At 32.7% G+C, this 14,488-nt stretch overlaps 1 protein-coding gene and 1 long non-coding RNA gene across 9 annotated transcripts in view; one reads left to right on the top strand and one right to left on the bottom strand.

Annotated features, from left to right (window-relative positions):
- The window catches only part of LOC5576572 (myosin-IA), an 84,099-nt gene that overhangs the window by 31,988 nt on the left and 37,623 nt on the right, over nucleotides 1-14,488 (bottom strand). The gene's annotated exons all lie outside the window — the stretch shown is intronic.
- On the top strand, nucleotides 1,222-2,094 carry LOC110676663. Its single transcript, XR_002500609.1, has 2 exons — nucleotides 1,222-1,575; nucleotides 1,637-2,094. It is a non-coding gene; the product is annotated as an uncharacterized LOC110676663 (long non-coding RNA).

Genomic DNA, 14,488 nt, shown 5'->3' on the forward strand with positions numbered 1-14,488 from the left:
TTAAACCAGAAAATATTATGCAGTATAATTTGTTCAGAGTCTCTGATTATTTTGTATCAAAATCCAATTTCACTTTTCAGATGAGATGATCCTATGTCAGCAAAATCATATTTGAATTTCAGCCGCAATCAGTTGTAAATGCCGTAATCCGGGATAACATTGATCAGTTTTTGAAAATGCAAATAATACCAGTTTTATATTTTTAAAACCAAATACTGGCATCCATCGTTCGTTACCCACTGTGCGATATTTCAGCTGACGAATTCCAAAAAAAAACGCACAACCGACATAAAACGTGACAGTTAATTCAAAAACGAAGCCACCCGCGTGTGCACAAGCATAGCCTGCTGCGATCCATTAGGGATCGCGCCTAAGAATTGCACCAAACTAATGGAAAATTTCATTTAATGAATGTTCGATGTGTGTGAACAAACAAATGCAAAACCAAAACATATCATTCGGGATTTGTTTTGCTGATTTCACGGGGTGCCAACCGCATATATACATGTATTTGAGACACTACACGTTAATGCTTCCAGTGGGCTATTTGCCCTTTGAAGGAAGCACCACACTAGACAACGGACTAGCATGCAACGCCCAGTGGCACAGTCGGAAGACATTCCTGTCGAAAAGTTTTCCGGCCTGAGGCGGGAATCGAACCCACACTCCTTAGCACGATGCGGCTAAATGCCTCGGTGACACTAACCGCACGGCTACGAAGCCCACCATTTATGACAAACCAGCCTCCATTCAGAGTATAGTATAAATGTCATTTTTCATGCACCGCATTAATTAAAAGCCACTGAAATTGAAGTCTCCTTGGATACTCTGGAATGCTCGCTCGTCGTATTTTAACAAACCAGAACGGAATCCTTTGTCGTTGGGTTTTCCATGGTATGGAAATGAATCAAACTCCGGAAATAATGAATAATTTATAATAAGCCAATAATATGAAAATTTCTTAACCATACAACGCCGGTGGCTATCTGTTCTTCTGTTGGCAACGATGGCCAACTGATGTTTCAAATGTAAATAATTTGAAGCTACGGCGAGGAAAGTTCCATTTTGAAGCGTTTGGAATAAGCACAGACAAACAGACGTAACACTTAGAACAAATTTCTTCAAAATCCATCGCCCAGTTTACACCATCATCATCTGGTGAGCATGTTGTACGAAAAAGTGTTTCATGCAACAAGACCGGCAGATGGCGGTAGTGTGAAACGTCAAATACACGGTGAAAATAGAAAATACTAAATAGCATTGTGTTTAATATATCATTTACATTATTCGTTTTTATCCATTGCGATGCATATGAAATATGCACTGGAGGATTATGTTTTATACGTTGTAATGAATATTGGGCATTTATCTCTTCCTGTTCATATTTGTTACCAGTAGTTAGTCTAGACACATAGAAATTCACTTTAATTTACTGATTATCAAAGCAGCAACGTTTTTCAAAAGTTCAGGAATATAGAGCAGACAGCGGGAGATTTTCCAGGATAAAGATGATCAACAGAATGTTCATTCCAAAGGACAATCAATTGTTTGAGAGTTTCCAGCAATTCCATAAAGGTTGGTCCGTAAGTTTTTCTTTTCGATTTTCTATTATGTGACCGTTATTTTATTGTTACAGAGAGACGGCTGTGTTCCGGAAAATTCCTGCCAAGTTGTTTGATTACATCGGATTCCGCATGCTGCAGAAGGAAAGTTGGTCCGGAAAATCGCTGGGAAGCAACGAGGATGCAATTATGAAACCCATTGGATTGATCAAGAAAGTGAGCAAAATCGATCTGGGAGCTTATGGCCATTTTCCCGGAAATGCTTCCGTTCACGGCGCCCACCATGAAGTACGCGTCTGGTAATGCCGCCTCGTATTCAAGTAAAGTTATTATTAGAATAGAATCATTAATCGGATGTATTTAAAATTGGGTAGAAAAATATAATTTTCGCGCGGATGAATTTTACGGTGACGATATTTCATTTGTTTACAAATACAAAACAAAAAATAAGCAATTTCGAGATTTAGTATTTATTATGCATTACACAAATAATCTCGTAATATGCATGCGCTGCTATAAAAACCATTTATACTAGCAAAGCATATTACGTATAAAATCATTGCAAGGGGTGAATAGACCGAATATGGTTTTAGTATGACTTTTACGCTATTTAGTATATAATTTTTTAACCGTGATACGAAGAAAAACGATGCGTGCGCCTCTGGTTGTGAGATTTGTAACATAACGAATTTGAAATGATCGTTAAATGAATGGTCGATGGAAATTTCGTCAGTGTTACGTCTGTTTGTCTGTGGAATAAGCATCAGGTTCATAATTTGAAACGATACGGTGCCCTATTTTTTAATAGTTATTTTTCACTATTCGTTGGAAAATTTAATCCTGAGGGATTCCACGGAGGCATGCAAGTCGATTCTGATCGACCATTTCAAAAATATCTGAAACTTTGCACAGTTTTTCAGTTCCATCTAAATCGTCATTTTCCGATATCAAATCTTCAAGTTGAGTCACGACTAACTTTTCAAAAGGGTGTATGTGAAAATGGTTAAAACATATTCAAAAAGCTGCACAGCAAAAACGGTTCGTTCGATTGTTAGACAACTAAAGAAACAAAGTTAGACAACTAAATAAAGATTCAAAAAAAAAAAAAATACACACAGTGAAAAATTTTTTTTTTGCATTAAAAAACATCATTTTTGTCACAAAAACTCAAATATCTCAATCGGAATACCAACGTAATGTTTTGAGGGAAAACGGTCCATTATATTAGCTATCTACCATAAAAATTTGGTGATGGTAAGCCAATAAACAAAAAAGTTATGACATTTCAAATATTTCACAAATTTGACACTTAGTGAAATATTTTTTTTTTCATTGTTAATTTTTTTTAGGACCGCAGTTTGTTGCTGATTTTTTTGTTAAGGGTACCACATGAGGTTAACAAGTTGTTTTCATGATATTTTATTTAATTATTCATAACTATTATAGCATCTATTAGAAAGTTAGACGCGATCCAGTGTTGTGATCTAAAATCTTGATAGTGTCATATTTTTTATTGTACGTAACTGAAGAAAAATTTTCTCAATAGTGTTGAAACCTTTTGATAAAAGAAACCTATAAGAAATCTAATATTGAAGACAAAAGCTACAAAAAAAGTTTTCTATACAGGTATACGACTAGTTTACCTGCAAAAAGTTTACCTCGTAGAGAACAAGGCGGGTCTATACCCAGGTGATCTAGTATACGTAAAGCAGGTCGGTTTTCTCGGCGCTGGTTTTCTCCACAAAGTTAAAATCTGATTACACCTGGGTATAGACCCGCCTTGGTAGAGAATAGACTTTGTTAATCATATTTGGGAGAAAGCGAGTAACTTCAACAACATCAAAAACATGATAGGTACATACCATGAACATACTCACGAAAAAGCTAAAAATATACTACCACTATGGTTATAAAAGATTTAATTGTAAAATTTTTCTTCAGTCAAGCAAACGACACCAAACTAGTCAGTAAAAACTTAAAAGTGATTTTGTTTATTAAAATCTAACGAGCAACATTAGTAGTCGCTTTCTCAACTGTTGAAGGCCGTTTGCAGAAAAAAGTGTTCGAAAGAGCTACGAAATCTCACCGAAAGCACCATAGATAAACTGAAAGCGGCTGGTTATGCTCCAATGTCTACGCATTTGTACGTCCTGCCGTTTAAACGTTGACAAACAGGCAATCTGTACATCATCGGTGGATCAGGTTGCAGGAAGTTCGAAAACAAAAACAACTGAGGAATTACTAGATGCACCGACAACAACTGAGGAGTTACCAGAAGTACCAAGTGCAGATAGTCTTGCCACGGTACCATCAGCGACATCTGTTTCAACAAATCAATCAGAAGATGAGTGCATCCAGAAGATCAACATCGAACGCTTCAACGAAGGGATAGCTGGAATAAAAGTGACTCCGATTAAATGGACGAAGATGGGTTACGTCAATTATCCCGAGAAAAAATACCGTGAAATCAACGAAGCTGTACGAAGAAACCTCTTCAATTAGGACCTGAGGATGTGGAAAATACAGACTACGATGAAGTAATTATGAATATGAAGGAAAGGTTCTCGAATCTAGCCACGACAAGGAAAGAAAAATTATTGATTTTGTCGATGCTGCCAAGCTCGTGGTCTATTCAAGACGCCATTGATGAGTTCAAAACCAATAGAAATACAGCAAAAGAGGCAAAACAATTCAAAAATAACTGTCTTGCAACCAAAAATGCTAGGTCGAGTACTTCATTAACAGATGAGACAAAAGAAAAAATAATTCAATATTTTGAAGACGATGAAGTAAGTAGAGCTATGCCTGGCCAAAAAGATTATGTATCCGTAAAAGAAGATCGAAAGCGTCAAGCAATCCAAAAACGATTAATGATGACTACTTTGAAAGAAGCGTATACACGCTTCAAGGAAATTAACGAAAATATTAAGGTAGGTTTTTCCTCATTTGCAAGCCTTCGTCCAAGGCAATGCAAGCTTCTATCAGGAACACATAATGTTTGTGTGTGCACAACACACGAAAATATTAACCTAATCTTACATAGTTTGAAAAGAATCAATTTATCAAAGGATGTTAAAATGTTAACTGGTAGTCTTTTGTGTGAAAATACAACATCAAATTGCTATCTACGATCTTGTTCGGATTGTCCAGATTCTTCATCATTGGAAAATACTTTATTCGCTGAGTTTGAAGAAAATTATATTGATCAGTTATCATTTGAGCAATGGGTGACCACGGATAGGTGTGACCTAGAAACTATTGTAAAACCTGTAGATGAGTTTGTGTCATTTTTTTGCTTGAAATTAGAGAGTTTAATTCCTCACGACTTTATTAAAACAGAGCAATCCCGCTTTTTAAAAAATACGAAAAATACATTACAAGATGGTGAATTTTTAGTCATTTGTGATTTTTCTGAAAACTATAGCTTTGTATTGCAAGATGAAGTGCAGTCCCATCACTGGAACGTACAACAAGCTACAATTCATCCATTCGTTATTTATTTCAATGGAAGTACGCAAATTGAACATTTTAGTTTTATTGTATTTTCCGAAAATTTAAGACACGACTCAGTATCTGTAAATTTGTTCATTGCCAAAATGATTAACTTTTTACGCGTTGATAAGGATAAAGAAATCAGAAAGATATATTTCATGTCTGATGGAGCAGCATCGCAGTACAAAAACCGTAAGAATTTTTCGAGCCTATGTCAATTTAAATCAAAGTACGGAATTGATGCAGAATGGCATTTCTTTGCTACGTCACATGGCAAAGGTCCTTGTAATGCTATTGGAGGAACCATAAAGCGCATGGCCACGAGAGCAAGTTTAGCCAAAGAACGTGAGCATCCAATTAAAACTGCAAAAGAACTATTTGATTGGGCGAATCGCAGAAAAGAAGAAGATTTAACAAAATTATCATTTTGTTTTACTACTACTGAAGAGTACGAATTAACGGCATCAGAGCTCAGCGAGCAATATAATAACGCGAAAACGATCCAAGGAACCCAAAAATTTCACTGTTTCATTCCATTGTCAGAAAATAAAATTAAAGCAAAACTATACTCGAACTGTACTGATAATGATGCAAAAGTGTTCGATATTGTAAAAAAATTGAATAACAATAAATAAATAAATAAGTATTAATAAAATGTTTTCATGATCTCATAACGCATACCCAAATCCAAAACTTTTAAAGTTTATATATAACATTTAGAAACTCATCGATCATACTCTAAAAAAAATATCCTGGTAAAAAAAAAAATATTTTCGTGTAATCTGTTAATTCATTTTAATTTATACATATACACATATACATATAATATTTATACATATACATAATATTTATACATATAATATACATAATACTAATGAATACATGAAAACGACTTGTTTAATTCACGCAAGGCCCTTAACAATAGAATCAGCAACAAACTGCGGTTCCCGTAATAATTTACACCGAAAAAAAATTTTTATTTCTACTAAATGTGAAAATTGTGACATGTTTGAAATGTCATAACTTTTTTGTTTATTGGTTTACCATCACCAAATTTTTATGGTAGATAGCTAATATAATGGACCGTTTTCCCTCAAAAAATTACGTTGGTATTCCGATAGGGTTTTGAGATATTTGAGTTTTTGTGTCAAAAATTATGTTTTTTAATGCAAAAAAATTTTTTTTTACTGTGTGTATTTTTTTTGGAATCTTTATTTAGTTGTCTAACTTTGTTTCTTTAGTTGTCTAACAATCGAATGAACCGTTTTTGCTGTGCAGCTTTTTGAATATTTTTGAACCATTTTCACATACACCCTTTTGAAAAGTTAGTCGTGACTCAACTTGAAGATTTGATATCGGAAAATGACGATTTAGATGGAACTGGAAAACTGTGCAAAGTTTCAGCTCAATAGAAAAAAATGAATTAAAAAATTTACCAAATTTTGGTGCTGTTGCTTGGAATCACTTGGAATCTAGAAAATACAGATCGAATCCTTGAATTCTTCCCGGAATAATCACTGTAGGAATTCTTCGCTAACGGTAGCATTTTCTAGAGTTTCAGAATTATCATAAGGAATTGTGATTGATCATCCAGTGGGGAATTCATTCGGGATATTCAGAGAAAATGTCAGGAAAAGGAATTAGTGAATCCTTGAAGGAGCTTATAAATCGCAGAAGGGTTAGCTTAAACAATTTCAAAAGGAATTTCAAAAGGATCGAAGAAAAAAGAGTTTTGTGATTCTAAAAATTATATACAGTAAACTCTTCCTTACTCGATATTCAATATCGAGTTAGAAAACCACAGTAAAGTTGGTTTTAATGGCTGCCTCTCGATGGTCCCTTAGATCACATTTGCACATGATTTGTGCTCTTGAACCCGATACCTCCCGATACTCGATGGTCCTTTTAAGATCGAGTTATGGAGAGTTGACTGTGGTCGATACCTCCTCTGTATACCTTCTCTGTTGACGGTAATTTCTGAAGTGAAAGCATGGAAAAAAGTTTAAAAAACATGCTGAAGAGTTCTCGAAGGTGCCATCTTTGACGAATACCTGAAGGAATTCTTTTAAATTTCCCAGTAAGTTCTTTTCTACTCTTGAAATAATTCATGAAGCAATTTCTTGTGTTTTGGATGTCAAAGATGAATTCCACAAACTTTTTTAAGGATTTTAGGGAAGATATATTGGGAACTCTGGATAAATACTGAAGACAAATGTTTAGAAATTCAAACACAAGATTAATATCAGTCGCAGTGGTTCATGTTCCTAACAGATAATTTTTTTTATCGGCCTTGAAGGGCAAGGCAACTCCAAATTTACTGGAAAGCCTTTTAACAGAACTCTGATTTTCAGATTGGGACCAAAAATCATCCAAAAAGTTTGTTATTTCGCAATTTTGTATAAATTTTAATACTGAAAACAATCTTTGAAATATATCAACAATATATTGACTTTCATATGGGCTTACCAGATGGTACCCTTTGGGAGAACATGTCCTCCTTTTTGATCATGTGTCCTCCCGTCATCCTTTGTGCTAAAAATTTCCTCCTTTTGCCAATTTATCGAATATTCAATTACCTATTCATTAGTTTCTTAATTGTTTTTTCGTGAGAATCTCTAGATATTCATTAGTTTTAAATAAGGATGAAATATTTTTCACTTCCAAACTCCATGTAAGTTTGGTGAAATTTCATCACTTTTTTCTACATGTTTGTGATTTTTTATTTGGAAATAATTTGATATTCCGGTTTGATATTCATTTTCTACAAATTCAGAATCTAATATGAAATAATATTTTTGATCTCTTGTCTAGGTTATACTTAGTCCTTACAAGAACTCTCATGAACTCTTTTTCGTCCCCTCGTTTCAGCTGCGACATTTACCATGCTATCTGGTGACCTTTTAGTGGGTTCAAATGATTTTGGATTTATCAATGCAAAATTGTTGCAATTAACTTACTATAATTTTACAATTATTGTTTATAAGTACTAAATTAACTTATCAAATGAACTGGAAACTAGAAAAAAAATATTTTCAGTGATTTGCTATAAATTTTCTTTTTACAGAGGTACAAACCCTCTTAATCGTTTCCTAAAGTTTATTATGTAAAAAATATATCTTAAGGCTGTAAAGGAAAACAAGTTCAATTAACAAAGTTAGAGACCATTATCAAAACATACATCTTAGAAAAAAAAATCTTATTTAATGAATTATCCGTTTGTTCAAAACACAAAGATCAGAGTTATTTTCATTTCTAAAACCAAACCAAAATATTTTGTTCTAGGTTCCACATAATTTAAGTAAGTTTTATATCAAAGTGAATTGTCCTCCTTTTTCAAAACCAGTAGGACAAAATGTCCTTCTTTCTGAAATTTTAAACTGGTAAGCATAATCATACGTCAATATAAAATTACTGATCTGATTCAGCTATTATGATCAATTCCATAGGTATGGAAACAATATAGACAAAGTGTTCCGAAAACAACGTAACGTACAAGTAATTGTTTCCAAAAAAAGTGAAATAATTCAAACGATATGCTGAATGATTGTGGAAATCCTCATGGAACACTAAGTTTGAACGCGCAGTCTCTGACCCAGTTGGAACGTTTTACTAGGTAGAAGAACATAAAGCGTTCGTATGAAAAGCTTACTATTCTGAAGTGAAAAGTGATTTTTTCGTTATATTATTAAATGCGGCATATCACGAAGGGCTGGTCATATTGTGTGAGTGTACGAAGAAAATGATACGTGTTGAAGATGCGTCAAATTGATCTTTAAGCCGATGAAATTCATGAAAATCAGTGTAACTTCTATGAATCTATGTATGGGAAAAGGTCAAAAATATAAAAATCAACTTTTTACAATTTTTGCCGATGAAAGATTTTTTTAATACTTCGCAAGCTCTTTTTTGACCACCAAGGCTAACTTTTAGTGAAAAAAGATCGGGAGTTCATGCAAGTTTGATAATATGTGTGTTTCAGTACACCGTGCGCTTATGGTAATTATTTGATAAGGTTCACACGTTTTTCTTAAACAAATTAGACAGACTCCAGAGAAGCTATCTGTTATTTGAAATTCGCTTACCTATAGGAGCATAAAAGCACATTTTTCACCCAACCTAACCCAGTGACCCACCGGAATAACTCCGGCCACATGAACATTCCCGTGCAACATTGTAAGCCGTGTGCCTATTGACACCTAGGTAGAAATGACGTTCTAAAGTTTGTTTCAAAGGTTTTTTTGTGAAAGATTGAGCCCCAGACAATATTTACAGATTCAATTAACATAGCTTTGAGAGATAAATGTGTATTTATACGGATTTGGCTAAGATTTTTGAGTAAAATTCTTGATCAATAAATTGTGGGAAATATACACACCAGTCACAATTTATGAATCAGCGTTCAAATTACTAGTACATATTATTTTCAGAAATGATTGTTAGTTTCAAATAATTTCCAATGTAAAATTTTGTTACGGGAGAGCAGAAATGGTTTGGGACCATTCATAAACTATGAAAATTTCTGTTTTTTTTGTGGAAAAGAAATCTGAACATTCTAATAAATTTCCATGATTTTGCAAAAATAAATCTTATGAAAAAAGTTAAATGAGGAGCATTATAGTCTTATATGGCCATAAAAAATGTAGACGTTGTTTATGTAAGACCTCAAAGATTATTATGTTGAATAATTTATGGATAAATAAAAAAAAAAATACTAAATTTGTGATGGACAAAAAGAAACAGTATAAATGTAAAAAATGCAAAGAATCATTTAGTTACACCTGATAGGTTCTTCCTTATTTTGCTATTAAAACGGGGTATTGTTTTTGTAGGAGGACCAAAAGCAACGAGTGGGACAGTAATGAACTGGTTTACATCCTTCCTGATTGATATCAATAACGATTGTTTATCATTTTTATGATCACTTTTGTTGCACGTACGTGTTTTTAGATTAACTCCCAGGCTTAACTGTTGACTCTTCTATCAGACACATGGAGAAGTAAAAAGTATTCACACTTTCCAAAAAAAAAAAAAAACAATCATGAAGCCGATTTTTTTCACGTGCGTAATGTGCCACCATATAATCGCCATATAATATCCTCATAGCATCTTCGGTAAGTAGGCCTTGACCGGGTTACAGTTCTTTTTTTCTGCGCTTGTCAATTTTATCTATTTTCAGATATATTTTCACCCGGAGTTTTGCAATTTGGATTTTGTGTGTGAAGCATTTGAGGAGAAGGTGTAATTGGCGTGTTGTGCTGTTGGGAAACTTCAGATAGCAAGACTCTTCGTAGGTGTTGGTGTTTCAGCCTTTTTGGATTACTGTTACTGGTGTTGCCGAAGTTAATTGAAGCCTTATCTGAATTTGCCGCTCAAGAGTTGTAAACCAAGGATTTGGATTTCAAGTTTTCGTTACTTTTGCTGTTGGAGTTTCGTTCGCTGCAAAACCTTGAGTATAGTTTTTTCTTATTTATTTATTTCTTCTCCGTTTCTTGTATTTCTCATTAGACATAGTTATTAATTTCTGTGATCAGTTTTTATTATGGAAACTGACGGGGATGAGGGGGATCCTAAAGAAAACACTGATTGTCCAGAATCCACTTCCTTGACCAAGCCTTTCCGTGTAAAAGTTTATCCCTCTAGTTTTTCTGGGCCTTTTGTCGTATATTTCCGAAAAAAGGAGAAACCCATTAATGTTTGCTGATTTTCTCTGAGATTTATAAAAAGTTTAAATCTGTGAAGGAAATCAAAAAACTTTCTTTAGATAAATGAAGCAAATGCTCTCTTGGAATCCAAATTGTTTTTTAATTCCTATCGTGTGTATGCGCCTTGCGACTCATGCGAAATAAATTGAATTATATATGATGAATCCTTGAATTGTGATGACATTAGGAATCATGGTTCAGGTTTTTTTCGGAACAAATCTATTTCTCCTGTCGAGATTTTGGATTGCGTCCGTTTATCGAAATTATTTATTGATGGTAATAATTCCAAATATGTACACTCTAATTACATAAAGATTACGTTTTCTGGATCTGTACTTCCAGACTACGTAAATGTTGACAATGTTATTTTTCGCGTGAGACTTTATTACCCAAAGCTCATGCATTGTGACCGATGCCTTCTTTTTGGTCACACTTCAATTTTTTGTTCAAATAAACAAAAATGTTCTAAGTGTGGTGAATTTCATTCTTCATCCACTTGTAAAAATCAATCTAATTTGTGTGTTTATTGCAAACAGAAACACAATTCTTTGAAAGAATGTGCTGTTTACATTGAAAATCAATCAAAAAATTAAAAATAAAAATCTTTTATCTTATGCAGAAGTAATGAAATCCACAGATAACATTACTTCCGCAAATACATTTGAAATTTTGTCAGATGATGATGGTGTTGTGAACCAAGAAGATTTTGGCAACTATGTTTACAAACCTCCTAGCAAAAGAAAAAAATCGAACAATAAAACTTCTGACAATCATAATCAATTTTTTGAACCTCAACCGTCTACTTCCTTTGATATTAGTTTTCCTCCTTTAAATTCTTCTAAAAACATTCCCGGATTTCATAAAATAATTACAGATCCTTCATCTAACAGTAAAAATCAAAATTCAAACAATTTATCGGAAGAAAAAGCAAATAAAGATACTGACAATTCTATTTTGAACATCTTAGAAGAAATAGTAGATTTTTTGGGATTGAACGATTTTTGGAAAAAAATAATTAAATTATTTTTACCTATTTTGGCTACCTTTTTAAATAAATTGAATTCTTTTGGTTCCATTTTATCTTCATTTTTCTCTCTGTTATGGCTTCAATTAATTTAAATAAAATGAACATTTTACAATGGAATTGCCGTAGCATTATTCCAAAATTTGATAGATTAAAAGCTTTGATATACAATTATAATATAGATTTGTTTTGTTTAAATGAAACTTAGTTAGATTCATCCAAATTCTTTCATATTTCAAAATTTAATATAGTTCGAAAAGATAGAGATTCTTCATATGGAGGAGTTCTTATTGGAATTCGTGATGAAGAATTTAAATATTTAGATTTATCAATGCATTCACAAGTTGAGTATGTTGCAGTCTCTATTAAAAAAGAAAAGTGTGAATTTTCAATTATTTGCTTTTATATTCCTCCAAATTCTACGTTTTCTTTATCGCAAATTAAAAATATATTGAATGAAGTTCCTCCTCCATTTTATATATTAGGCGATTTTAACGCACATAATTTTGCTTGGGGTAGTAACAAGACGGACGGTAGAGGTTCATTGATTATGGATTTAATCGATGATTTGAACTTGCATATCCTAAATGATGGATCTTTTACTAGGATTGTTGTACCACCAAATCATCATTCATGCATTGACTTGTCTTTATGTCTTTTAATTGAAATTCAAAATCCCGTTCGTGGTAAATTTGTTAATGACTCTAATCTTCCTGATAAATGTAACAATGTTAATTGGACGAAATTTACTGATCTTGTATCCTTTTCATTAATTTATCTTATTGATTCGGTATCTCCAATTGACAGTTACAATAATTTTTCAAAATTAATAATTGATTGTTTACTCAAATCACAAAATAATCTAATAATCTTTCTGGTGGGATAATGAATGTTCCATTGCTTTGAAAACTAAATCTGATGCTTTTAAATTATTTCGTAAATCAGGCTCCAGAAATCATTTTTTTGCATATCGTAAAACTGAAGCACAATTCATAAGACTAACTAAATCCAAAAAGAGAAATTATTGGAAAAATTTTGTTCAAAATTTAGATAGAGAAACTTCTTTATCTACCTTGTGGACTGTTGCCAGAAATCTAAGAAATTATGATCATGCCGTTCCTACTGTTTTAGAATATTCAGAAAAATGGATACATGAGTTTGCTTCAAAAATTTGTCCTGATTTTGTCCCACGTTCCGTTAAATTTAAAAATAGTTCACTAAATTACTTTCCTGAGCTCTGTTGTCCATTTTTATTACCCGAGTTCAATTTAGCATTATCAATTACTAAAAATACTGCCCCAGGTATTGATAACATTAAATTTATTGTGTTGAAAAATTTACCTGATGATGGAAAAATTCGTTTACTTTCAATATATAATGCTTTCCTATCTCAAAATATCATTCCTAATGAATGGCGCCTTATCAAAGTTATCAGTATCCTAAAGCCTGGTAGAGATCCATCTTCAGCTGATAGCAGAAGACCTATTAGTTTGTTGTCTTGTTAGCGTAAACTTTTGTAAAATAATGTTTTTGAATCGTCTTGAATTGTGGGCTGAAAACAATCAAATTTTTTCCTCATCTCAATTTGGATTTAGGAGAGGTCGTGGTACTCGCGATTGTGTTTCACTTTTAGCTTCACAAATTCAACTTTCATTTAATAAAAAACAGGACTTAGTTTCCACTTTTCTTGATGTTTCTGGAGCCTATGATTCTGTTCTAATTGACTTATTGTTTGAAAAAAAGAATAATTTCAAAATTCCCAGTATGTTTTCTAATTTCTTATATAATTTATTTTCTTTCAAAATTATGAATTTCTTCCATAATGGAGACTCAAAATTATTAAGATATAGTTATTTTGGACTTTCACAAGGATCATGTTTAAGTCCATTTTTATATAATTTGTTTACCAGCGATATGGCATCAATAATTCCTAATGGCTGTTATTTGCTTCAATTTGCTGATGATAATGTTATTTCTATTAGCGGCAAAAGCAGAGAAGTCATTAGTCATTTTATGCAATGTGCTTTGAATAATATTGATTCATGGGCTCATGAGAACGGATTTTCGTTTTCTGTTCAAAAAACTAAATATATAATTTTTTCGAGAAAACATTCGAACATTTCCATTAATTTATATCTTAATGGAATCAATATTGAACAAGTTGATGAATTTAAATACCTTGGCATATGGTTTGACTCTAAATTAAATTGGAACTTTCAAATTAAACAAATTCAAAAAACATGTTCGAAACGAATCAATTTTCTCCGTACTTGGTACTTGGTACTTGGTGGGGTGCTAATCCATCAGATTTGATTACACTTTACAAAACTACTATTCGTTCAGTCATGGAATATGGTTGTTTCACTTTTGGAAGTGCTGCACAAACACATTTTATCAAACTTGAAAAAATACAATTTCGTTGTTTGAGAATTTGTTTGAAACTTATGAATTCAGCTCATACTCAATCAACAGAAATACTGGTTGGTGTCGTACCACTTAAAATTCGTTTTCAAGAACTGAATTGTAAATTTTTGATGAATTGTTTATCAAATAATCATCCGATTATCAATATTTTGAAGTCCTTATTCGAAATTAACCCAACGAGCAAAATATTGGAATCTTACATTCATTGCTCATCTGAAAATATTGTACCAATTTCATATAATAGTTTTTATAATTTTGAAATTAATATTCACACTTTTCAACCT

The sequence above is a fragment of the Aedes aegypti genome, chromosome 2 (genome assembly GCF_002204515.2).
Source record: "Aedes aegypti strain LVP_AGWG chromosome 2, AaegL5.0 Primary Assembly, whole genome shotgun sequence".
In the NCBI taxonomy this organism is placed as follows: Eukaryota; Metazoa; Arthropoda; class Insecta; order Diptera; family Culicidae; genus Aedes; species Aedes aegypti.